The sequence below is a fragment of the Lynx rufus genome, unplaced genomic scaffold (assembly GCF_022079265.1).
Source record: "Lynx rufus isolate CCGP_SWC_20201006 ecotype Redwood Valley unplaced genomic scaffold, mLynRuf1.p SCAF_15, whole genome shotgun sequence".
In the NCBI taxonomy this organism is placed as follows: Eukaryota; Metazoa; Chordata; class Mammalia; order Carnivora; family Felidae; genus Lynx; species Lynx rufus.
In genome coordinates this window covers 45,570,404-45,598,176 of record NW_025814829.1, presented here as the reverse complement: position 1 = coordinate 45,598,176, position 27,773 = coordinate 45,570,404, and the positions used below count along the sequence as shown (strand labels likewise).

The window sequence follows — 27,773 nt, the reverse complement described above, 5'->3', positions numbered from 1 at the left end:
TCCCAGTCAAGGCACTTGTAGCTGAATAAAGGGCAGGCAGTTGGCATATTGTTGACACTGGAGAGAGTTATTCTGGAAGGAGGGTTACTTGCAGACTGCAGAGAAGTGAGGGGCATTGGCCTTTTCGTCATCTGCAGAGGCTGTGGAGGCTACTGTATGTCTTTTTGCCATAAGAGAAAGGTGGAACAGGGCATCGTGGCCAAAGAGGCCCTTGGTGGTTAGGTTACCCTGGAAACAATTCTGGAGGGGTTTCCTTGTTTAACAGGGACAACAGTGGACATGATCAGGTAGTGGTTCACAGCATGAAGATTCACAGCATGAAGAAAACACTTCAGGGCTAGTTGATAAACTGCCTCTTGACATGCAGGTCACATATGTAGATGACGAAGAAGAAAGCAAGGACCATCTCAACCACTGACAGGGAGGAGCGCCCCACGTACTGTGCCAGGGCACTGAAGCAGATGAGGATCGCTGGGCGCAATATAACATCAGCAAAAAGGAAAGTTCCTCCTGGGGCACATAAGAAGTTGGCGCAGAGAGGCTCTTGGAGTTTACCTCAGTGTTTGTGGGAGAGTTCGACAGTGCCAGGCATCTGCTGGCTTGCTCAAGGTTCAAGGGCACAGTGCCCACTGTCTGCCCAGGACGTCTCTCTGTTTCTGCCTGTCTCTTCCTCTGTGTCTCCATCTGTATCTCTCTGTCTCTATCTCTGTCCATCCACTCATCCATCTCTGGGTCTCTATCTATGTCTATATCCCTCTCTCTATCTCCATCTATGTGTATCTGTTGAATGTTATGACCATACTGCACAACATTATTCATCTACGTGTGACATATTTGGGGCCATCGTTTACACATACATAACAAACTACCATATTAGGATGTAAAATGCTTAAAACATCTTCCCAATCACCAAATAACTGATGTGGTTGTTAACAAGCAATTGCTTTGAATGTAGTAACATAAAGTTTACATGCTATACCATAAGCTTTATGTTCACAACAAACAGCAGTAAACATAGCCATACATAAATTTGTTATAAAATGCAGACAGCGTTTTAAAATAAAGAGCAAGACAGTTTTTGATAATGAACTGTTACTTTACAAATAGAGTGAAGATTTGAGTCTTGAAAAAGGTTGAGAAGGAGAAATAGAATTGAGGTGAACATAAGGGAAGGGAAACAAAACTAATATAAAAACAGGGAGGGGGACAAAACACAAGAGACTCATAAATATGGTGGACAAACTGAGGGTTACGGGAGGGGTTGTGGGAGGGGGGATGGGCTAAATGGGTAAAGGGCACTAAGGAATCTACTCCTGAAATCATTGTTGCACTGTATGCTAACTAATTTGGATGTAAATTTTAAAAAATAAAAAATAAAAAAAAGAAGGAGAATTGAAACAGTCATCATTGGTCCCTGATAACCAAAGGCAATGATGTGAATACGCTTCATAAAAAAAGAGACAATTGCAGGCAAATTATAGTGATGCAGTAAAGTCAGTCTATTCTTGGAAGCATTATTTTTTCTCCTCCTTCTAGATAAGGACATAGGATCATATGTGCTTCCAAAGTAATCCCAGCTCATCTCACTGAAAATTGTTTTTTTTTTAAACATTTTTTTTTCAACGTTTTTTATTTATTTTTGGGACAGAGAGAGACAGAGCATGAACGGGGGAGGGGCAGAGAGAGAGAGGGAGACACAGAATCGGAAGCAGGCTCCAGGCTCCGAGCCATCAGCCCAGAGCCTGACGCGGGGCTCGAACTCACGGACCGCGAGATCGTGACCTGGCTGAAGTCGGACGCTTAACCGACTGCGCCACCCAGGCGCCCCTGAAAATTGTTTTAATGAATAACTTCCCTAATCTGTAATGTTTTGGATCAGATAGGTGAGTTGACAGATTCAAGACTGTAGGATATCAAAATAACGGGCAGCGGCACATCAGTCCAAAAGCCACAACTCTTTTCTTACAGTGTAACAAAAGCATTTTATTGTGCTGTCTAGGACTTCCGATACAGTGTTGAGTAGAAGTGATGAGCAGATATTGTTGTCTTATTCTTTAAAAAAATTTTTTTTTAATTTATTTTTGAGAGGGGTGCCTGGGTGGCTCAGTCAATTGAGCGTCTGACTCTGATTCAGGTCATGATATCAGAGTTCGTGGGTTCGAGCCCCATGTCGGGCTCTGTGCTGACAGCTCAGAGCCTGGAGCCTCCTTTGGATTCTGTGTCTCCCTCTCTCTTCCTTGTTCGTGTTCTCTCTCTCTCTCTCTTCAAATAAGTAAACATTAAAAAAAAAAAAAACAACAACGCTGTGAGCTGTCAGCAAAGAGCCTGACGTGGGGCTTGAATCCTCCAACCATGAGATCATGACCTGAGCCGAAGTCGGACATTCAACCAACTGAGCCATCCAGGGGCCCCCCGAAATAAATTTATTTTTGAGAGAGAGAGAAAGAGAGAGAGAGCGCACTTGCACATGCAAGTGGGAGAGGGTCAGAGGATCTGAAGTGGGCTCTGTGCAGACCACAGAGAGCCTAATGTGGGGCTCAAACTCACAAACTGTGTGTATGTTAGCCAAACTCATAAACCAAATTGGGACTTTTGTGCCAGAAGACTTTTGTGCCTGTTTCTTTCCTTTGCTGTAATGGTACTAGGATATTGTGACTTTGGGGTTGTCAGTGGCCATTTTTCCCAATCGCAGGGAAGAAGACTGGTTAGAAGGGAAGACCAGTTTGTGGAGGGAAGCAGAATGAAAAGGTAGATAGGAAAGAAGGTTAATTACATCATTTGGACTTTCAGGTCAAATCATGCCTAAAACTAGTTCTGCTTGTAGACTTTTGGTACATAAGCCAATTTATTCTTCAAAAAAATTGTTAAGTTTAGGTTAATTTGGGTTGGGTGTCTAACTTTTGTAGTAAGAAGAAATTTGATTAATCTTTCTCAAGAATCTGTATTCTTGGGCTTTCAACCTTAGTCTGTGGAGTCACGAGCTGTGGATTGGTGTTAAGGGACTTCTTTTTCTCTTTGCTCATTAGGTAGGAGGTGAAGAAAAGAGCTGTAGGTGTGCAGATGATCAATAAATATTTTTTGAAGTAAAATGCATCGAAAGAGTGACTCTGATCTTATGTCAGAGGTACAGTGGGGAAATGTGAACTTGACATCCTAAATGATACTCTGAGTGTATTTTACCTTTTTTTTTTTTTTAAACGTTTATTTATTTTTGAGACAGAGAGAGATAGAGCATGAATTGGGGAGAGGCAGAGAGAGAGGGAGACACAGAATCTGAAACAGGCTCCAGGCTCTGAGCTGTCAGCACAGAGCCCGACGCGGGGCACGAACCCACGAACTGCGAGATCGTGACCTGAGCTGAAGTCGGACACTTAACCGACTGAGCCACCCAGGCGCCCCTTACCTTTAAAACATCATGGTATATAGCGACTAGATTTACTAGAAGCATTTAGTCTTGGCCTCAGGAATGTTATATATTCCTAGATAGCATTTGTGGGCTGTCCTGGCATCTCCAGTTATGGATCAGATTCTGATGTAAAAGAGCACAAGTTCCAAAATACTGACTTAGCCATGATTTTGTTTTTGTTTTTTAAGATGTTTTATTTATTTTTGAGAGAGAGAGCACGAGAGGGAGAAGGACAAAGAGGGAGGGGGACAGAGGGTCTGAAGCGGGCTCTGTGCTGACAGCAAGGCGCCTGACGTGGGGGCCAAACTTACGAACCCATGAGATCATGACCCGATCCGAAGTCGGAAGCTCAACTGACTGAGCCACCCAGGTGCCCCCAGATGTTTTTGTTTTTGTTTTTGTTTTAAGGTCATTGGAAAGTCTGGGAAGTATTTTACTTTTCTAACATAAAAATTGTTTCCTACAATATAATGAAATGTGACATAATAAGACGTGTCAAAGATAGGCTTTGTTCTGAGAATAAATGAGCTGAACACTTGTCTATTGTGGTGAGTAAAGGAGTCAATAGCATCATATCTGAATTTCCAGGCACTGAATAATTTTTAAAAATAAATCTATAAAGGCATGTTATTTAATGAACCTTCAAAAACTTCTGCTTGAAATCTCTATAACTTAAGGGTTACAGAAATTCAGCAAATGTATATTTAGAAATAGAGTGAGTTTTACAAAATCAGGGAGATTGTTATAGTTATTTATTTAAATTATCTGAAAAGGTGTTTTTTTATTTTATATTATGTTGTAAATACATTTGGTGTGTCATTTTTAGGAAAATAAATTTATGTGAATCTGCTTGGGACCCTTGTGTCACGCAAAGGAGTCCATGTGTAACACGGCTCCGTGACACGGATCCCGAACAGATTGCAGTATTGTTCATTCTCACACATCAATAAAGAGTCTGTTTCCAGATGTAATGGGACTTACTGCTTTGGAAACTATTTACAACTGAATATTAAAGAATATTACTTATATTAAAAATCTCTTGGAGGTCCCATGACATTTGCTGATTGGATTTGAAAAGTCAAGTAAAATGAGAGGTTCCCCCAGGCACTATATATATGGGTTTTAGAGTTAGACTGACCTGCATCTGGTTTCTTTCGCTGAGCGTAATGTTTTCAAGGCTCATGCATGTTATGGCATGCTCTAGTAATCCATTCTGTTTGATTGCCTGAATAATATTCCATTGTATGGATTTACCACATTTTATTTCTTCATTCATCAGTTGATAGACACTTGGGTTGTTCCTTTTCTTAGCTATTATGAGTGAGCCTGCTGTGAACATTGGTGTACAGATTTTCTGCATACACGTCTGTTTTAATTTCTCCTGTGTATGTACCTAGAAGTGAAATTGCTGGTGTAGCACTATTTCATATGGTAATATATATGTATTTTTTAGATGTGTATCTTTTGAGAGAGAGAGCGAGAGAGTGCGCGTGTGCACAAGAGCAGGGAGGGGCAGAGAGAGAGGGAGGGGGTCCCAAGCAGGCTCCGCACTGTCAGTGCGGAACCGGATGCGGGCTCGAACCCATGAGCCGTGAGACCATGACCTGAGCTGAAGTCGGACGCTTGACCAACTAGCTACCCAGGCACCCTTCATATGGTAGTATTTTGAAGAAATGCCGACCTGTTTTCCAAAGCAGCTGTACCATTTAACATTCCTACCAGCAATATATGAAGGCTCCAATTTCTCCACATCTTCACCAGCACTTGTTATTGTCCATTTATTTGGTGATTGCCACCCTAGTAGGCCCGAAGTGGTATCTCAGCGTGGTTTTGATTTGTATTTCTCCAATAACTAATGGTGTTGAACATATTTTCATGGACTTATTGGCCATTTATATGTCTTTGTTGGGGAAATGCCTATTCAAATCTTTTGCCTATTTTTTTCCTCTGCCTATTTTTAAGTGGGCTGTCTTTTTTATTATTAAGTTGTAAGAGTAGTAACTATTTAACTACATAAGTAGCAACTTTTTCTAAAACAATACACTTTAAATCTAGTAGGGTATTTGTAAATTGTCATTTTGATGCTTTCAGGTTGTTCATAAAAGGTATAGGCATTACATTTTTATTAACATGAAGGTACAATAATTAACTAGTAATAGTATATTATTATAAATGTGTTTGTTCCTAAATCTTTTATTAAATATTAAAGAAAAAAGTTTATTTATTTTGTGAGAAAGAGCGAGCTGGGGAGAAGCAGAGAGAAGGAGAGAGAGAATCCCAAGCAGACTCTGTGCTTGATCTTATGAATCATGAAATCATGACCTGAGCCAGAATTAAGAGTCAGACACTTAACTGACTGAGCTACCCAGGCATCCCTCTTTATTAAATCTTAACTGTTAATGTTCTCAATTTAACCAACTTTGGACCATGTAGAATCAAATTGGCTAGATTTTTTTCTGGGCTTGTATAGGATCACTCGGATAGCATAGTCAGTGCCCCCAAATATTAAATGCTTATATTTTCTGCTTTATTGTTAATTAATGAAACAACCTCCTTAAGGCGCATAGTTTCTGACTCCCAGGAAAAAAGGATATGACCTTCACCTTCCCTGAGAGTCAGAGATCACTAGAGTAGGATATTAATTTACTCCAAATACCCGAAGTTGTTCATGAACTATTTCTCATGGCAATGCTACCTGTTTAAGCCTGTATTCTCTAGAGGCGATCGATCCATACAGAGATGATTTTTTCTCCTGAACTAGGGTAATGACAGTGGAGAATAAGGGACATGGACAGATTTGAGAGACATATAAGAAGTAGCTGTGACAAGATTTGGTGACTGATCAGAGAAGGGAAGGGGGAAAGTGAGAGTGGAGTTAAGGGTGATGCAGGTTTATGAAATGTGTGACTGGATGGGTCACGGTGCTTTCATTAGCAGAAGGAAGAGGAGAATATAGGCTGGGTGCGAAGGAAGTGCCAAGTTCCTGCTTGGACATGATCCATTTGAAGTGTCTCTGGGAAATGTATATGGTGGGTGATATTGAGTAGACAGTAGACAGAATGCCTAGTTCAGAACTCTGAGAAACATCAATATTTGGAAGACAAAAAAGGAAGAGTTTGAGAAGGAACAGCCAAAAATGTAGAAAGAAAGCAAAATTCCTGGAAAAAAAAAAAAAGGAATTATCATCTGCACCAAATGATTCAGAGTGTTCCAGTCACATAAGATCTGGAATGTGTCTGTTGGATTTTTGGAGGTTTTGGTGCTTTTAATGAGAGTAGTTTCAGGTGTAGGCTCACACAGCCAGTTAGTTGAAGACCTGAGATTTGAGCCAGGTCTGTCTAACTTTAAAAGCCACATATATATTTAGTGCCTGAGAGGGGCCATCTCATTTTACTTGACTTTCAAATCCAATCAGCAAATGTCATCAGACCTCCAAGAAATTTCTAATGAAAGTAATACTCTTTAATATTAAGGCTCAAATAGTTTCCAAGTCAGTAAACGTCCTTATGTCTGGAAACAATCTTTATTGACGTGCGAGGATGAGTAATGCTGCTGTTTATTTCAGGATCCATGTCATGGAGCCATCCTAACGCTGGGTCTATTACACATGAACTTCTTGTTATTTCAGTCACAAGGATCCAAAGCAGATTTGCATAACAGTCTATTGCATCAGGGAAAGGGTGCAGAGTGATGGGGGCGTGTACTGCCAGAGGAGAGGATATTTGGGCAGAGACAGGAGTGCAGTGGGGAGCAAAGCCATGGGCGCATTCAGGGTAAGGCATTTCTGGCAGATGGAGTGCGAGTGTAAAGACTCTAAAGTGGAAAAGGGTTTATCAAGTGGAAGGCCAAGCAGGAAAGCTCAGAGATTTAAGGCTTAATCCTGCAGTGGAAGCCAAAAAAAGTCTCAAAGGATGCAGTTTCTAGCCTTTTTATCTTTTTTCAGTATTAAAAAAATCTTTTGAAAAAGAAATCTTATGTAGAAAAGATTCAAGTACATACTGCAGTTTTTTCCTTTGAAACATTTGGGAGTAAGTTTTTGTTTTAAGTTATTTTTTAAATTTACATCCAAGTTAGTTAGCATATGGTGCAACAATGATTTCAGGAGTAGATTCCTTAATGCCCTTTACCCATTTAGCCCATCCCCTGTCCCACAACCCCTCCAGTAACCCTCTGTTTGTTCTACATATTTAAGAGTCTCTTGTGTTTTGTCCCCCTCCCTGTTTTTGTATTATTTTTGTTTCCCTTCCCTTATGTTCATCTGTTGTGTATCTTAAAGTCCTCATATGAGTGGAGTCATATGATAGTTGTCTTTCTCTAATTTTGCTTAACATAGTACCCTCTAGTTCCATGTAGCTGCAAATGGCAAGATTTCATTCTTTTTGATTGCTGAGTAATACTCCATTGTATATACATACCACATCTTCTTTATCCATTCATCCATCGATGGACATTTGGGCTCGTTCCATACTTTGGCTATTGTTGATAGTGCTGCTATAAACATTGGGGTGCATGTGCCCCTTCGAAACAGCACACCTGTATCCCTTGGATAAATACCTAGTAGTGCAATTGCTGGGTTGTAGGGTACTTCTATTTTTAAACTTTTTGAGGAACCTCTGCACCCTTTTCCAGAGTGGCTGCATAAGTTTGCATTCCCACCAGCAGTGAAAAAGAGACCCTCTTTCTTTGCATCCTTGCCAACATCTGTTGTTGCCTGAGTTGTTAATGTTAGCCATTCTGACAGGTGTGAGGTGGTATCTCATTGTGGTTTTGATGTGTATTTCCCTGATGATGAGTGATATGGAGCATTTTTTCATGTGTCGGTTGGCCATGTGGATGTCTTCTTTGGAGAAGTGTCTATTCATGTGTTTTGCCCATTTCTTCACCGGATTATTTGTTGTTTTGGGTATTGAGTTCTTTGATAAGTTCTTTATAGATTTTGGATACTAACCCTTTATCTGATATGCTGTTTGCAACTATCTTCTCCCATTCTGTCGGTTGCCTTTTAGTTTTGCTGATTGTTTCCTTCACTGTGCAACAGCTTTTTATTTTGATGAGGTCCCAGTAGTTCATTTTTGCTTTTGTTTCCCTTGTGTTTGGAGACATGTTGCATAAGAAGTTGCTGTGGCTGGTCCCCAATTTTTTAATGTGTATTTTCCTCAGATAAAAATTGGTCTCAGGGGGCACTTGGGTGGCTCAGTTGCCAACTTCAGGCATCCAACTTCAGCTCAGGTCATGATCTCGTGGTTTGTGAGTTCGAGCCCTACGTCGGGCTCTGTGCTGACAGCTCAGATCCTGGAGCCTGCTTCAGATTCTGTGTCTCCCTCTGCCCTTCCCTTGCTCATGCTCTGACTCTCTCTGTCTTTCAGTAATAAATAAACATTAAAAAGAAGTTGGTCTCAGGAAAAACATTTTGAGAAAACTATGAGATTTTCTCAAGGGTTTCATCACAGAGTTCATTAACTATATATAAGAACAGGGGAACTTGGGTGGCTCAGTTGGTTAAGCATCCTACTCTTAAATTTGGCTCATGTCATGATCTCATGGTTCGTGGGTTCAAGCCCCACATCAGGCTCTCTGCTGATAGCGTGGAGCCTACTTGGGATTCTCTCTCTCTCCCTCTTTGTATGCCCCTCCTCCACTCATGTGCACTCTTCCTTCTCAAAATAAATATTAAAAAAAGTGTATCTAAGAACAATGTTTATTGAACTCATAATAGACTATATGAATAAAATGTTCAATAAATAAATGTATTAATACTTACCAAAAATGGGTAGTACAACATATGTTATACTGTTTTATGGGTACTTAATATTATTGTTAGTTGAATGGATGAATGAATGAACAAATGAACAAATGAATACTTTTATTTTCTCAGGTTTTATAACCTAACATTTTTAGCTTGGGCAGTTTTATCTGAATGCTATATCCCAGGTGTCTTAATTGTAGTATCACATAATTCAGCACTAGTATTACTTTTTAATTACTTTTATAAAGAAATAAATGTCAGAATGATGGTGTATTGTCTTAGTGGATTTTAATATTAAAATACTGTTTTGTATTTGTATTAGTTTGTGTAATCACTGGCATAACAAGGTAGGAAATGTGTGAACACTGTGTTGCTGAAGGTTCAGGTGTATGGATTTGTTAAAAATAAGAAGGCTTGGGGCACCTGGGTGGCTCAGTTGGTTAAGCATGTGACTTTGATTCAGGTCATTATCTCACAGTTTGTGAGTTCGAGCCCCACATCAGGCTCTCTGCTGTCAGCACAGAGCCTGCTTCAGATCCTCTGTCCCCCTTTCTCTCTACCCCTCCCCCACTTTTTCTCTCTCTCAAAATAAAAAAAAGTTTTCAAAAACAAGAGGGCTTACATGTAATTTTCACTAGCAACTCATGTGCTATTAACAAAGGTGTTATTTGAAGATATGATCACATGTTCTGCTTACTTCAAGTGTCTTAATATTGCTTCTAGATGATTAACTATGGTTTTCACATTTACTTTTCATTTGCAGGTTTAATTTAATTTTTAATTTTGTATTTTCTTTTATGAAGATAAATCAACATTAATGAAACAAGATTTTTAGTTAAGGCTCCATGATTGTCCAAATGATTTACTAAGAATTGAATAGATTAGAAATGGTGTATTTCATGTGATCATCTCAGTGACTGTAGTATCAAGCCTATATCTCATAAGGCAAGCAATTCCTTTCATGAATAACCTTGGAGGATCACATGGGCACTTGGGCATTATTATTTTCATTGTGAACTATAATGATGCTGTGACATTTCCTGTTGCTGAAATAGTTGAACTTATTTAATAATATCCATAATTTTGAATTTCTCTTAGGCCCAAAGCATTAGTTTTTAAGTCATAATCCCCTAGAACTGGCTCCTTGAAGTAATTTCGGTAATTTTGGTTGTTTCTATCAAGTCAATGCTAATATATGGTAGGATTCACCAATCCAGGCATGTGCAGGTGCCTCAACTGGGCACACGTGGCTCAGGTGGAGTGCCTGTCTTATAAAACTGTGTATCATCACCACATATGTTAATGCCATAAGAAGAAAGAAGAAATGATGATGCTGGTCAAAGAAACAAAGGAAACAACTAGTAATGGAGGTCTAATCTGATCTTCACTGCTTACAGCTCCTCACATTGTCTGAAAGAGTTTTGTGCTGACCGTGGATATAGTCCATTAATCTGAAGAGATGAGTAACTTGGAAGGAGTGATGATGATGCTTCACCCTCCCTCCTGTCCCCCCCAACCCCACCCCCTGCCGATGCCTTCATGATTGTTGTGACATTAGTTCAGTGATGCCTCATTGCCATAATTGATATTCATTCATTTCCTTCCTTGCATACCTGTTTGTAGCTGATATGCCCAGAAGGGTGTATCTTACTCTCCCTTAAATATTACTGAGGAAAAGCCACACTACAGTATTTACCTTATTTCTTAGGAATTTGATTTGTTCACAACAGATGCACAGTATTTTCTGTATTTAAAAAAAAATTTTTTTTAATGTTTATTTATTTTTGAGACAGAGAGAGACAGAGCATGAATGGGGGAGGGTCAGAGAGAGAGGGAGACACGGAATCTGAAGCAGGCTCCAGGCTCTGAGCTGTCAGCACAGAGCCCGACGTGGGGCTCGAACCCACAGACCGTGAGACCATGACCTGAGCCGAAGTCAGATGCTCAACCGACTGAGCCACCCAGGTGCCCCAGTATTTTTTTTTTTATTTATGTTGATTTATTTTTGAGAAAGTGTGTGAGTGGAGGAGGGTCAGAGAGAGAAAGACAGAGAATCCGAGGCAGGCTTCACGCTGTCAGCATAGAGCCTGACATGGGGCTCAAACTCATGAACCATGAGCTCATGACCTGAGGCAAAGTCAGATGCTCAATCAACTGAGCTACCCAGGCACCTCAATATTTTCTGTATGGTTTTTAATGGCTTCCTGTTTTAGCAGTTGTTGAATGTCTTCCTTTGGTGATGATGCAGGTATTGTACCCATTTTGGTAACACCCACCTATACTGATCAGGTTGGTCTGTTGTCTCTTTGTAGTTGTTTGTGGCAGCACAGCTCCTTGGATGGGCATCATTTTCCTTCTTCTTGTGCAGTGCTTCTTGAATGTTTTGTAACTTCAAGATATCTTTCAGTAGAGTTTATAAACATGTTGTGTACCCCTTAGGCAGGTAGTATAGTGGTTAATAGTATGGATTCCAGAGCCATAAATCCCTGGCTTTGAATCCTAGCTCCATTGCCTACTCACTTACTATACGTATGATTTGGGGCAAGTTGCCTGTTCTCTTTATGTCTGTTTCTTCATTTGCATGATGTTAAAACCAGTAACAGCCTACTGCTAACTACCTGCTGTGAGGTTTCTATTACTAATATGTTAAAGGACTTTGGACAGTTCCTGGCACATAGTAAGTACTAAATAAATACTAAGTAATAAGTTCTAAATATTATTAATAAAGAAGTACGAATGTTATTTGTGTAGCATTCACTGGTACTGAGTAAAATACTTTCCAGCTCTGTGCACCTGCATTTGGGATTGAAACTGCGTGATGAACCTTTACCTTCTCTTCCTCTTGTTTCGGATTTATGCCCCGGTTAGTGTAGGGTGTTGTAGACCATTTTTGAAGACAGCCTTGTGAACAAGCCATACTCCCATCTGACTCTCACGAGCATCAGTGGAATGGATTAGTGTCAGCAAACATGCATCTATCTATTTTGACCATGGGGGGCGCATAATTGACATTTGTTCATTTCCTTCCTTGCATACCTGTTTGTGGCTGACTACAGCTATTTTCTGTTGTTAGCAAGCCAACCTGGAAGTAATGCTTGTTGCAGTTACTAACAGTTGTCTGTGTAACCTTCCCATACATGTCAGGTTTCTAATTCTAAGGGCTTAAAGAACGGTGAATATTTTAAAATTCAAAGAGTTTGCATGCAACAACAATTTATTTATCATCACAAAACATTTAAACTTTGTAAGTAACTGGACAGTATTCACAAAATGCACTAGGTCTGTTTCTGAACACAATAGTTCTTAATCTGGAGACATAACTTTAAAAAAAATTCTTTTCAATGTTTATTTATTTTTGAAGGAGAGAGAGACAGAGCGTGAGTGGGTGAGGGGCAGAGAGAGACAGAGACACAGAATCCAAAGCAGGCTCCAGGCTCTGAACTGTCAGCACAGAGCCTGACATGTAGCTTGAACTCACAAGCCATGAGGTCATGACCTGAGCTGAAGTTGGCTGCTTAACCGACTGAGCCACCCAGGTGCCCCCACAACAACTTCTGCTATGCTTTGTGTCAGGGAATCCTATTGCCCAGTATTTATTTCAGAAATTTTAAGATTAGTCCAAATTAGTTTAGTCTTAAGAATTTTATGATACCCTTTGGGGTATCACACCTAGGTATGAAAAAATGAACCTTGGAAATCACCAATTTGTACCCCACCATTCACACTGGTAGAAAAAAAAAACCAAATAAACATAGCAGCTGTGCTATCATCCACAGATTTCATTCACCTCTAGATCCAGCAAGAGATACTGAAGAGCAGGTTGAAATAATAAGAAGGACATTCTTCTGTGGTATAAGGCCACGAAGGAGCATAGAGGTAGTACAGAGAAAAAAAAGCATGGGATTAAACATTGATAATTTTTATGGTCAGAGGACTCACTATCATTACGTGCCATGAGAATTCTTGTTTAGAGTATAGATGAAGAACGTATTACTGAATGGGCTGTTAGAGACTGAGTGCCCGCAAGGGGAGGGATGAGAAAGGGGAATTTGGTGGTTGAAAAATGAGTAGGACTAGAATGACTCACCTGGTACTAAGGCCCGTCAGTTCAAGGGATGAACAAAAGCATTTCTCCTTCTGCCTTCCTAAATCTCAGCTAACCCGTTCAGGCCAGATTCCTCCACCAGGGCAGCAAAGAGGTCAGCCTGACATAAACCTAAGGACAGGAGGCCCATTCAGATTTATGTAGGCTTGGGAAGGTTCTGTCTTGTCTTCTTTCCTTTTCTTTTTCTAAACTCCTATCAGAAGGCCATAGGGAGTCCTGACTGTGTCCCAGAAACCAGGCAGAGGACAACTCAATAGCTCAATAGGACAGCTCAATATGACAAAATAAATCCAAGTTTATTAACTAGTGATCTGAATTTGCACCAGAGTTTTGCCTTTCTGGCTGTTTATGAGTGTATTGAACACCAGTAATTGATATATTTCTCTTGCCATTTCACACCACTAACCAAATGATAGGTCCACTTGTTAAATTTTTAGCTAAGGTGGAATCACATTAAGAACTTGAATGGTGCCTTAGTCCCATTCATTACAGTAATGAATAAGTATCACTGTGCCAGTGTGTGTGTGTGTGTGTGTGTGTGTGTGTGCGCGCGTGTGTGTGTGCGTGCGCACATTTGTGTGTCTGTGTTTTTTTTAAATTAATTAATTAATTTAAAATTTACATCCAAGTTAATTAGCATAGCAACAATGATTTCAGGAGTAGATTCCTTAATGCCCCTTACCCATTTAGCCCATCCCCCCCCCACAACCCCCCTCTAATTACCCTCCATTTGTTCTCCATATTTAAGAGTCTCTTATGTTTTGTTCCCCTCCCTGCTTTTATACTATTTTTGCTTCCCTTCCCTTACGTTCATGTTTTGTGTCTTAAATTCCTCATATAAGTGAAGTCACATGATATTTGTCTTTCTCTGACAAATTTTGGTTAGCATAATAATGCCCTCTAGTTCCATCCATGTAATTGTAAATGGCAAGATTTCATTCTGATTTTTTTTTTAATTTTGTTGTTTTAATTTACATTTGAAAGAGACAGACCATGAGCAGGGGAGGGGCAGAGAGAGGGAGACAGAATCTGAAGTAGGCTCCAGGCTCCATGCTGTCAGCACAGAGCTTGATGCAGGGCTTGAACTCATGAACCTCGAGACTGTGACCCGAGCTGAAGTCAGATGCTTAACCAACTGAGCCACCCAGGCGCCCCAAGATTTCATTCTTTTTGATTGCTGAGTAATACTCCATTGAATATATATATATACCACATCTTCTTTATCCATTCATCCATTGATGGACATTTGGGCTCTTTCCATACTTTGGCTATTGTGGATAGTGCTGCTATACACATTGGAGTGCATGTGCCCTTCGAAATGGCACACCTGTGTCCCTTGGATAAATACCTAGTAGTACAATTGCTGGGTTGTAGGGTACTTCTATTTTTAACTTTTTGAGGAAACTCCATACTGTTTTCCAGAGTGGCTGCATCAGTTTGCATTCCCACCAGCAGTGCAAAAGAGATCCTCTTTCTTGGCATCCTTGCCAACATCTGTTGTTGCCTGAGTTGTTAGTGTTAGCTATTCTGACAGGTGTGAAGTGGTATCTCACTGTGGTTTTGATTTGTATTTCCCTGATGATGAGTGATGTGGAGCATTTTTTCATGTGTCTGTTGGCCATGTGGATGTCTTCTTTGGAGAAGTGTCTATTCACGTCTTTTGCCCATTTCTTCACTGGATTATTTGTTTTTTGGGTGTTGAGTTTGATAAGTCCAAAATCTATAGATTTTGGATACTAACCCTTTATCTGATATGTGGTTTGCAAATATCTTCTCCCATTCTGTCGGTTGCCTTTTAGTTATTATGCTGATTGTTTCCTTTGCTGTGCAACAGCTTTTTATCTTGATGAGGTCCCAATAGTTCATTTTTGTTTTTGTTTCCCTTGTGTCCGGAGATGTGTTGAGTAAGAAGTTGCTGCGGCCAAGGTCAAAGAGGTTTTTGCCTGCTTTCCCCTCGAAATTTTGATGGTTTCCTGTCTTACATTTAGGTCTTTCATCCATTTTGAGTTTATTTTTGTGTGTGGTGTAAGAAAGTGGTCCAGGTTCATTCTTCTGCATGTCGCTGTCCAGTTTTCCCAGCACCACTTGCTGAAGAGAGTGTCTTTATTCCGTTGGATACTCTTTCCTGCTTTGTCAAAGATCAGTTGGCCATATGTTTGTGGGTCCATTTCTGGGTTCTCTGTTCTGTTCCATTGATCTGAATGTCTGTTTTTGTGCCAGTACCATACTGTCTTGATGATTACAGCTTTGTAGTATAGCTTGAAGTCCGGGATTGTGATGCCTTCTGCTTTGGCTTTCTTTTTCAAGATTGCTTTGGATATTTGGGGTCTTTTCTGGTTCCATACACGTTTTAGGATTGTTTGTTCTAGCTCTGTGAAGAATGCTGGTGTTATTTTGATAGGGATTGCATTGAATATGTAGATTGCTTTGGGTAGTATCGACATTTTAACAATATTTGTTCTTCCTATCCAGGAGCATGGAATCTTTTTCCATTTATTTGTGTCTTCTTCAATTTTTTTCATAAGCTTTCTATAGCTTTCAGTGTATAGATTTTTCACCTCTTTGGTTAGATTTATTCCTAGGTATTTTATGGTTTTTGGTTCAATTGTAAATGGGATTGATTCCTTGATTTCTCTTTCTGTTGCTTCATTTAGTGTATAGGAATGCAACCGATTTCTGCATTGATTTTATATCTTGCAACTTTGCTGAATTCATGGATCAGTTCTAGCATTTTTTTGTGGAATCTTTTGTGTTTTCCATATATAGTGTCTTGTCATCTGTGAAGAGTGAAAGTTTGACCTCCTCCTGGCCAATTTGGATGCCTTTTATTTCTTTGTGTTGTCTGATGGCTGAAGCTAAGACTTCCCATACATACTATGTTCAATAACAATGGCAAGAGTGGACATCTCTGTCTTGTTCCTGACCTTAGGGGGAAAGCTCTCAGTTTTTCCCCATTGAGGATGATATTAGCATTGGGTCTTTCATATATGACTTTTATGATCTTGAGGTATGATTCTTCTATCCCTACTTTCTTGAGGGTTTTTGTCAAGAAAGGATGATGTATTTTGTCAAATGTTTTCTCTACATCTATTGAGAGGATCATGTGATTCTTGTCCTTTCTTTTATTGATGTGATGAATCACGTTAATTGTTTTGTGGATATTGAACCAGCCCTCCATCCCAGGTATAAATCCCACTTGGTCGTGTTGAATAATTTTTTTAATGTATTGTTGGATCTGGTTGGGTAATATCTTGTTGAGGATTTTTGCATCCATGTTCATCAGGGAAATTGGTCTGTAGTTCTCCTTTTTAGTGGGGTCTCTGTCTGGTTTTGGAATCAAGGTAATGCTGGCTTCATAGAAAGAGTTTGGAAGTTTTCCTTCCATTTCTATTTTTTGGAACAGCTTCAAGAGAATAGGTGTTAACTCTTCCTTAAATGTTTGGTAGAATTTCCCTGGAAAGCCATCTGGCCCTGGACTCTTGTTTTTTGGGAGCCAATAGTTCATTTTTGCTATGTTTCCCTTGCCTCTGGAGATGTGTTGAGTAAGAAGTTGTTGTGGCTGAGGCCAAAGATGTTTTTGCCTGCTTTCTCCTTTAGGATTTTTATGGCTTCCTGTCTTATGTTTAGGTCTTTCATCCATTTTGGGTTTATTTTTGTGTCTGGTGTAAGAAAGTGGTCCAGGTTTTTTTTTTCTGCATGTCACTATCTGGTTTTCCTAGCACCATTTGTTGAAGAGACTGTCTTTATTCCACTGGATATTCTTTCCTGCTTCATCAAAGATTAGTTGGTGTGTCTGTATTTGAAAAGGAACTATCAAAGGCTGATCCTGTAAGTAGCTTCCACTCTGTGGAGAGGGCTGAAGCATGCATGCATACTGGCAACTCTAACATGTGCCTAGATGCCACAGAATTTCAGCTGGACTGTTAAGATGTATAGAAGGAGAGGACAGGCCTTCTAGATGGAGGAAACTTTATATTCCAAAGCACAGACACAGTGAAGCTTGGATGTTTCTGGGAATGGTTTCATTAATTCATTCCTTTTATGTATATATATATATATATATATATATATATAGAGAGAGAGAGAGAGAGAGAGAGAGAGAGGAGAGAGGAGAGAGGGGGGAGAGAGAGGGAGAGGGAGAGAGAGGGAGAGAGAGAGAGTAACTCCTTTGTGTCAAACACTGTTCTAGACCCCGGAGGTACAGCACCAAACAGGGCAAAATCTTTGCTCTTATGAGGCTTTCATTCTGAGAGGCAAGAGGATAGACAGTAAAAAATCAATTAGATAACTTCAGATAGTGATAAGTATTATCAAGAAAACAAAGCAGCATAATATAAAGCATAAGTGGGGTGGAAAACATTAGATAGCGTCAAGAAGGAGTTTAACTAGACTTGAGAATAGAGTCTATGATAGAAAAGTGGAAAGGTCATATTGGGGCGGCCATGCAACATCTTGAATGTCAGGTCTGCTAAGCTCTCTTTGGGCATTTCAAGAAAACAGTACTTTAATTTTCAAAGAAGTGGGAACTGGTGCTTGCTTTCCTGACCAATGGTCTTTTCCAGAACCATGTATAGAGGCACTGTAATCATGTATCCATGCTGGACCACTCAGTGGAAATGGTCATTCTATACTTGGACCCTGTTGTATCTTGAGATATTTAAATCTATTCAGTTTCTAAATGCCCAAAAGGCTAATGTTGGTGTGCTTGTCCAGGAGATATTGAAGACCTTTTCGTAGTCACTCATAAAGTACTTTCGAATCACAGGTAACTTTAGTTTATTATTTTTCCTAACATTGTCTCTCACTGAAGTCAGTTCACACAGGAATTCACAAGACTCAACCACTTTTCAGTTGTTTTTGTCAAAATGACCAAATACAGCTTTCAAAAAATAAACGTGTCATTTCTTGAATTCTGTACCTAAAAAAAGTCAAATTGGATTTATCTAAAATAGTCTTAGCTATGTGATTTCATTCAGTGAAAATTCAGAATATTTTGGCCCACAAGGAGAATTTTTAAAAATGTTTATTTATTTATTTATTTTGAGAGAGAGAGGCAGAGAAAGAGGGAGGGAGAAACCCAAGCAAGGCCATGCTTGGTCAGTGCAGAGCCTGATGTGGGGTTTGATCCCGTGAACCGTGAGATCATGAGCTGAGCTGTTAAGTCAAGAGTTGGATGCTTAACTGACTGAACCACTCAGGCGCCCACAAGGAAAATTTTTAAGGAAAGTTTTAAGCATGTGAGCTGTAGTGGACACTGTTAATATATATATATATATATATATATATATATATATATATATATACCTTAACATTTTTTTAAAGTTTTTTTTTATTTATTTTAAGAGAGAGTGCTCGTGGGGGGAGGGGCAGAGAGAGGGAGAGGGAGAGACACAGAATCTTAAGCAGGCTCCACGCTGTCAGCACAGAGCCTTATGCGGGGCTCGAACTCATAAACCGTGAGATCATGACCTGAGCCAAAGTCAGATGCTTAACTGACTGAGCCACCCAGGCGGCCCAAAACTGTTATCTTAATCCATGATTTTTTTTCTTGACACAAAAACTATTCATTGGACAATATCAGCTTTTCTGTAGCTCTAAACATCTATACTTCTAGAAGATCTTACAGTTTGGAAGGCTTATAAGATAGCTATCTGGAGTATGTCTTACACGAAGAAAAGAGTTTTTTCTCTGAGCTGAATGACAGCAAAGAAATAGGCAATACCGAGCTTGTTTGTTGCCAGCGTGGTAGGAGGGACAGTCCTGAGAATGGAGGAGGGGGGCTGGGTTGTGGATGATACTACAGATTAGAAAAAAGAGGAAAACATGAAAACAAAGCAAATGGGGTAGAAGTGGGCTTATTTCAGTGTTCGGTAAGGATACACCGTCCCATGAAATCAAGCCACAGCAGTATACTTATTAATTTTGCCACTTTTATAGAAACTGCACTTACAAAACTGGACAGCAGAGTATATGAAGGAAAAAAGTTATCATTGCTTTTTATAAAATTATGGAGGATGCTCTTTAAAAGCAACAGACAAGGTTGAATTAAGGTTGTAAGTATGGGGCGCCTGGGTGGCTCAGGCAGTTAAGTGTCCGACTTCAGCTCAGGTCACGATCTCATGGTTTGAGAGTTCGAGCCCCACGTCGGTCTCTGTGCTGACAGCTCAGAGCCTGCAGCCTGCTTAGGATTCTGTGTCTCCCTCTCTCTCTGCATCTTCCTGCTTGTGTGTGTTCTCTCTCTCTCTCACAAAAATAAGTAAACATGAAAAAAATTTTTTTAGGTTGCAAGTATAGATTGAGTATAGCCCCCGAATTATTGTGCTGAGTTATTACCTTTCTTGATTTCATTCAGCTTATGATGTATTTTTTTTCCAAGTTTGTGTGCCTGGTGGGTGGACGATGCGAGATGTAGCACAGCAGAGTTTACAGCGACTGGAGCTCAGGGGCTAGTTGCCAGGTGAGCAGTGAAGAGTCAGACAAAGAGAGAATCATATGTGTAATAGCCGGGGCTGCCATAGCAAAATATTGTTGACTGGATGGCTTAAACAACAGAAGTGTGTTTTCTCACAGTTCTGGAAGCTGGAAGTCCCAAGATCAAGGTTCTAGCTTGTTTGGTTTCTGGGGAGAGCTCTCCTTTTGGCTGCCTTCTTGCTATGCCCTCACATGGCCTTTCCTTAATGTGTGTGCAGGGAGGGCCGAAAGGAGGGAAAGGGGAAAGAGAAAGAGAGTTCACTAGTTTTCTGGTGCCTCTTCCTGTAAGGACACTAATCCTGTTGAATCAGGGCCCCACCTTAATGACCTAACTTAACTTTAATTCCTAAGAGGCTCCCATCTCCAAATATAGCCACACTAGGGGGTTTGGGCTTCAAGATATGAATTTGGGGGGGTAGTAACGTGTAGTTCATAAAATACAGTGGACGGAATGAAGCTTCTAACTGAAGCAGAGAGTAGAACAGTTTTATGACTGAGTAATAAATTGGCCTCTGAGCGTCCAGGCTAAGAAGGCAAAAAAGGGAAACACAGTAGGCTGTGTGGGTTTAAGTCAGTGGATGATCTCTGTAACATCTGAGGCCTTAGTCCCTCTTATTTTGTGTTTCTGTTTGTTGAAGCAGTTATAGACACTGAGCAGTAATGGCAGGGGTAGAGAGGGATGTAGTTTAAGGGTAGAAAGAGTGTTGCACTTCATCACACGCCAGGTTTTTTTTTCTACATAGAAGGCTGATGTTAATGTTTATTTTTTGAGAGAGAGAGGGAGAGAGAGAAAATGAGCAGTGAGGAGCACAGAGAGGGAGACATAGAATACGAAGCAGGCTCCAGGCTCCCAGCTGTCAGCACAGAGCATGACGTGGGGCTTGAACCCATGAACTGTGAGATTATGACCTGAGCCGAAGTTGACGTTTAACCGACTGAGCCACCCAGGTGCCTCAGAAGGCTGATTTTAAACAGTGCTTTTATCCCTCGGAGCCTGGGTGGAAGATGTCACAAAGTGCAAGTTCTGGACTGGAGCTGGGTTTATTCACACTAGAATTAAATATTAGAGTCTCTGAACTCTCAGTGCCTTTGGAGGAATACAAGAAAACAAGTGGAAAGTCACAAATCCTGCAAGCAGATTATTTTAAATTTAAAAATTTTTATTTATCTTTGAGAGAAAGAGAGAATGGGAGACAGAGGATCCGAAGTGGGCTCTGCGCTGAGAGTGGAGAGCCCGATGTGGGGCTCGAACTCAAGAGCTGTGAGATCAGGACCTGAGCTGAAGTCGGACGCTTAACTGACTGAGCCACTCAGGTGCCCCTGGATTATTTTAAATATGAGAAGGATTTGTAAACCCTATTACTGGTTCAAGTTAATAACATACTTTTTCCAAAACTGCTAAGAATTTTATGTTAATTCCTTTGTATTCAAGTTAATTTAAAATGATTTTATCCTGAAAATTACCAATATGTATGGGATAACTGGAGGCAGCTCACTGGTCACGAACTAGAGTTGGTATTTTTATTTTAGGTTTTCTGTTGGCCAATATGTGACCTGTGTGCCATGCAGGGGATCACAGGACCATTCGAATGATGCCTGTGTAATTCATTAATACTTAGTTCTGAAATGGTTTCAGAACTATGGTTTCAGAACTAATACTTAGTTCTGAAATGGTTTCAGAACTAATACTTAGTTCTGAAATGGTTTCAGAACTAATACTTAGTTCTGAAATGGTTTCAGAACTAATACTTAGTTCTGAAATGGTTTCAGAACTAATACTTAGTTCTGAAATGGTTTCAGAACTAATACTTAGTTCTGAAATGGTTTTAGAACTAATACTTAGTTCTGAAATGGCATTCTTCAATTCTTTGTTTTTTTATTCTAATTGTGCCTTATTATCTTTTTTTAAAATGCTTATTTATTTTTGAGAGCGAGAGTATGAGCCAAAGAGGAGCAGAGAGAAGGAGAGGGAGAATTCCCAAGGAAGCTCTGTGCTGTCAGTGCACAAGCTCATGAACTTGTGGGACTCAGGCTCATGAACTGTGAGATCATGAACTGAGCTGAAATCAAGAGTCGGGTACTTAACTGACTGAACCACCCAGGCACCCCTATCTTTTTTTTATTTTTATTTTTATTAAAAAACTTCTTTTTCATGTTTGTTTATTCTGATAGAGAAAGAGAGCACAAGCAGGGGAGAGGCAGAGAGAGAGGGAGAGAGAGAATCCCAAGCAGTCTCTGCACTGCGCGGCTTGATCCCACGAACTGTGAGATCATGATCTGAGCTGAAATCAAGAGTCAGGCATTTAAGCAACTGAGCCACCCAGGTGCCCCGCCATATTATCTTTTTAAAAAATTGAGATATGGTTGACCCATAATGTGACATTTGTTTCAAGTATGTAACATAGTGATTCAACAACATCTATGTTATGCTATGCCTATCACAAGTGTAGCCACAATCTGTCACCATTACAGTGCCATTGACTGTGTTCCTTATGCTGTGCCTTTTATCCCAATGACTTACTCATTCCATAACTGAAAGCCTGTGTCTTTCACTCTATTTCATCCATTTTGCCCACCCCCCCCAACCTCTCCCCTTTGCCAAACATCAGTTTGTTCTCCGTATTAATGGGTCTATTTGTGCCATCTTATCTTAAATTAAGTACAAAGACCCTTCAGGTCACATCACTAGAGATCATTTCACCTACTGTTCTGTTTGACTGCCAGTGTCTTGTCTGTCCTTCAGCAATGGTGAAGTGGATCCCTTTTCCTCAGGCAAGAGAAATCCATATTTTGTTGCCTTTGCCAATAATGAAAATGTTGGAGAGTTGAGAGGCAAAGCTGTTGCCTCTGGCGTCTTTCACGGGAACAACACCAAAAGAACTAGGATGTAGGATGTCTCTCTTCATCGGTGGTCACACCAATTCTTTACATGTTAGCACCTCTGATCACTATATACAGGTCACCAGTGTCAAACTTGATGAAATCAGTAATCTGTCCAGTCTCCAAATCAATCTGAATAGCTTCATTTACTTTGGTGAGGAATCAGGGGGACAGTTGGTGTGAGCATCATGGGTCACCAGATGAGGGATTTCTTTTGTGCCCAGAAAGACCTTTCTTACTTCACACAACTTGTACGTGGCTTCCTAAGGTGTAATATAATGAACAGCAAAGGGCCCTTGGTGTCACAGATGAGATAGGAATTCTCTTCAGTCTTGTCAATGCCCATGACATCTATTAAGCCAGTAAGGTAGGTTGTATCAGTTTGGACTTTGCCATCAACCTTATTGGACTGCTGCATGCAGATCTTCTTTATTTCCTCTCCTGTCAGAGCATACTTAAGTGTGTTCCTTGGAGAATGATGAGGAGAAGACATTCTCTCAGCTCATGGGGCCTGGTAGATGGACGAGCAACAAACACACTGATCAAATTATTAGCATCCACTGCTTTAGAACTGCTGCACACTTGAGATGCTTCTTGGGACCAGGAGCCAAGGCTGTGGTAGCCATGAAAAGAACATTCTTCAGTTTTTAGCTTGTGTAAACTTTCTTTTAGTTCAGCTTGGTTCTTAAATCTATGTTGTTTTCTCAAAATGGTAGAAAGGGAAGAAATAATTCCTGATCATTAAGATCCTTTCAAAATGGAAAATTCAGGGGGCACCTGGGTGGCTCAGCGGTAGCATCTAACTACAGCTCAGGTCATGATCTCATAGTTCGTGAGTTTGAGCCTCGTGTGAGGCTCTGTGCTGACAGCTTGGAGCCTGGAGCCCACTTTGAATTCTGTATCTCCCTTTCTCCCTGCCCCTCCCCCACTCACACGCTTTCTCTCTCTCAACAATAAATATCAAAAAAATTAAAAAAAAAAACAAAATGGAAAATTCAAGAATTATCAATGTCTAAAGGTATAACCAGAAAAACAAATATACTATAAATGCAAACTTTTATTGCTCCATTCATCCTTTGTCCCTTCATAATGTGATCTTTTTTTTTTAATTTTTAGTGTTTATTTATTTTTGAGATAGAGAGAGAGAGAGAGAGAGAGAGAGAGAGAGAGAGCGCGCAAGCATGAGAGGCAGAGGGGCAGAGAGAGAGGGAGACACAGAATGAGAAACAGGCTCCAGGCTCCGAGCTGTCAGCACAGAGCCCGACATGGGGCTCGAACTCACAGACTGCGAGATCATGACCTGAGCCAAAGTCAGAGGCTTAACTGACTGAGCCACCCAGGTGCCCCATAATGTGATCAATTTTTATGGAGTACCTTCTACATACCAGGATATTAAAAAAATTTTTTTTAAATTTTTTTTTTTTTATTTTTGAGAGAGAGAGAGAGAGAGAGAGAATGTGGGAGGGGCAGAGAGAGACAGAGACACAGAATCTGCAGCAGGCTCCAGGCTCTGAGCTGTCAGCACAGAGCCTGATGCGGGGCTCGAACTCACGAACTGCAAGATCATGACCTGAGCCGAAGCCAGACACTCAACCTACTGAGCCACCCAGGCGCCCTACATACCAGGGTATTTGTTACGCTCTGGATAAAACATGGTCCCTTGGAACTTCTCTGTGATTACAGTGCTGTGTGAGTGTGACAGCTGCCATCCTAGAGACATGCACAAGTACTACTGGAACACTTGTGGAGGTCACCTTTTCTAGATGAGAAAATTTGGGTTGGTTTCTAGAGAAGGTGGCACATGGGCTGACAGGTGAATAGGAGCAAGCCATGGAAAGGCAGGGAGTTCAGAGAGGACCTTACATGCATGGGAGCAGCTGGCTCAAAAGCAGAGAGGCACAACTGAGTGATACCTTAGCCAGTGACACGTGGTTCAGAAGAATATAGAGCGAGAGTCGTGTGAGGTGAGAGAAAAGGTTAGGATAGAATGTTGCATTCCAAGCTAATTTGGCACTTTTTCCTAAAAGCTCTCCAAATTGTGTGAAGGGTTTTAACCATTGGATTGGGGTGATCAGATCTGCTTTTTGAATGACAGGGCCAGTGAGACTATGGCAAATGGATTGAGGGTGGGGTGCCCCACTGTGGTCTGGGATCAAGATAGAAATGATTGCCGTAATCCAGTCAAGAAGCGAAGAAGTCCTGTACTAGACTGTTAAATATTTCCCAAAGACATAAAAACAAATCTCTTACACAATCCTGGGCCAGATGCTTTAAACAGTTATTTAGAGAAAAGCAGATAATATCTGCTTGCAGGCAGGGCTAGTTATTTTTTTTCTTTCTTATTTAAAAAATAAAATAACCCATCAATGCAGTTTCAAACCCATATGATATGTTAGAACTCCTGAAGAAAAAACAACAGATAGCAGCCATTAAATCACCCATGCTTACCAATAGTCTACTCCCTTTTCAGGCAACTCTGTGCAGATTAACCAGAACCAAACCCATAAATTTTAATTGTAACATATGTTCTGTCATCTGCCAATGTATTTTCAAGTCTGTGCAGGTATAACCATATGCTACGATGAACAAATGAACTGGAAAGATCAAAGTTATTTGATCTGGTTCCATGATTTAGAATTTCCAAATCAACACGAAGAGAAAATAGCAGGCATCAAACATCCATCTATGCTCGCACCAGGTCATACACTGTAATTCTATCCAAGTACAAGTTTCCATGGTAAACAGGGCAAGACTTGCCAACACTTCACAGGTTTCCAAAAAGCAGCTATGTCCCTCTTGGGAGAACTTTGTAACTGGAAAAGAAAATCTTCACGGATGAAATCTCCAGCAAAATAAAGTCACAGACTATATTTCTGCAGCAGGCCGTTTGCCAAATGTCTCATCAACAAGTATGGGGCTGGCAGTGACCCGTCCTATGGTAGAGGTGATAAAATGCTCCCGCCAAACCTTGTTTTCATTTGCTCACAGCTTCCTAGGGGGAAAAAAAAAATCTTACTTTGAGTTGGAATTTTCCATGTTTCATCCCAGTCCAAAGGTGACTTTAAAATTTTTTTTTTTTTTTTTTTTTAGAAAGTTGAATTAAAATCAAGTGACATTTGTAAAGTTTAGTCATTTGGGGAGCTATGTGTACACAAAGATCTCACTGGGTAACACCAAAAAATTACATTTTCCTTTTCCTTGTGACTTTTAGAAGAATAACTCTTTTTGGTTGTTTCTTTTGAAAGGATTTAACCCTAAGTTACAGAGAGAGGAGACCAACCATTTTTGCAATTTACTCAAACAGAATTTTGCCCATGAAGACCTAATAAAATAAGACTTTGCATGTTAAATCCACTAATAGTTTAACAAAAACTTAGAATGTCCCCACAGGTATTTGATAGAAAAAATATTTAAAAATAATGAGTTTAGGGGCGCCTGGGTGGCGCAGTCGGTTAAGCGTCCGACTTCAGCCAGGTCACGATCTCGCGGTCCGTGAGTTTGAGCCCCGCGTCGCCCTCTGGGCTGATGGCTCAGAGCCTGGAGCCTGTTTCCGATTCTGTGTCTCCCTCTCTCTCTGCCCCTCCCCCGTTCATGCTCTGTCTCTCTCTGTCCCAAAAATAAATAAACGTTGAAAAAAAAAATGAGTTTAATTAAATTCAACAAATCTACAACGTACCAGGTACTAAGTGAGTGCTCTGTGTTATAGGTATATAAAGATGATAAGGTGATTCCTGTCTTCAAGGATGTATTATTTGGTGGTGGAGATGAGAGTCACAAAAATGGCACTAATTAAAGGCAGAATACAATAAGTGTTAAAGCAGAGGTTTAAGCAAAGTGATGTGGAACCACAGAAATGGGAGAAGTTAATGTTGATGGGGTGGTGGGAATAGTTTATTCTGGGTTTTGAAGGATTGAGGGTGGTAAAGATCAGTGAGCTGGGAAGGACATTCCAGACCAGAGACTTGTGTGAACACGGCCACTGAGGTCAGAAGTGGGACTAGTCAAGGTGGCTGGAGCGTTGGATATGACAGAGAAAGGAATAGAAAATACATATGGAGAACTTGAGAAGGTAGCCTCAGAGTTTCTCAATGGGTAATCCATTGGTATTTTGGGGTGCAAGCTTCTTTGTCATCTCAGGGAGTGTCTATCCCTAGTCCCAGCCTTCTCAAAGCCAGTAGTGGTCCCTGTCATGTTGACCACTGGAAAGACCCCCCCCCCCCACAACATTTTCAAATACCCCCTGGGGGAGGCAGGATCACTTCTGTTGAGAATGGCTCTAGGGGGAATGTGGGCAACCAAGTTGGGGCAGTCTTTACTTCTGTAAGTGCTAGGGGCCTACTAAATGGTTCTGACCAGAGCGAGGGCATAATCAGGCTTGGGATTCAGGACAATGATTTCTGGAGATTGAATCAGAGGAGGGAAAAATTGGGAAGCAGGATAACTCAGTCTATTGCCATCGTTTAGGCAACAGTCAATGCGGACTCAAATTAGACAATTTCATCACTTTTATGCCTGAAAACATTAATAGACATTATTATTATTATTATTTTTTTTTTAGCTATTCCTCTTGACTCTGAAACCCCATAGCCCTGCAATGCGAACTCTGTGTGCTGTGGCTGCTTCCCTGTGTTTTTCTTTCCCCAAATTAATATCATATGGCAAATTCAGTGTTATAAAAACAAGATTTTTAAAGGGTGATCATAACACCCTTTCTACAACATGCTTTCTAATTATAGCATAAACACATGGGGTATGGAAAGCTCTATTTAAAAAACAAGACAAAAAGAATGCTGTTTCTCTGTTTCATTTTAGATAGTGTTTGGATTCCTTTACTTCTTGACTGTTTTTTTTTTCCCCTTACATTTTTTTTTTTTTTAAAGAAGACTCTGTTGACAGTAGATTGAATAGTTTTGAATCCCAGATGTCAGTGCAGTGGAAACTCAAAGTGGATGGGCAGATGGAGTCTGTCAGAAGCGCGCTCGTTGCCAAAACAGAAGACAGTGCCCAAGGCAAGGGAGGCAAGGAGGTGGTGCCCCTACCCTGCTGTGTGCGGGGAATCCTCTCGACTGGCGGCGCGGGGGGTGGAGAGCACCAGTCTGAGCGCCATCAGAAGGATGTCCTGACAACACAGCAGCTGTGATCGCGTCTTGTAATGTGTCCTCCTC

At 40.5% G+C, this 27,773-nt stretch overlaps 1 pseudogene; it reads right to left on the bottom strand.

The window, feature by feature from the left end:
• Nucleotides 1-337: 337 nt before the first annotated feature.
• LOC124509865 (40S ribosomal protein S4, X isoform-like) lies at nt 338-23,234 on the bottom strand (annotated as a pseudogene).
• Nucleotides 23,235-27,773: the final 4,539 nt, after the last annotated feature.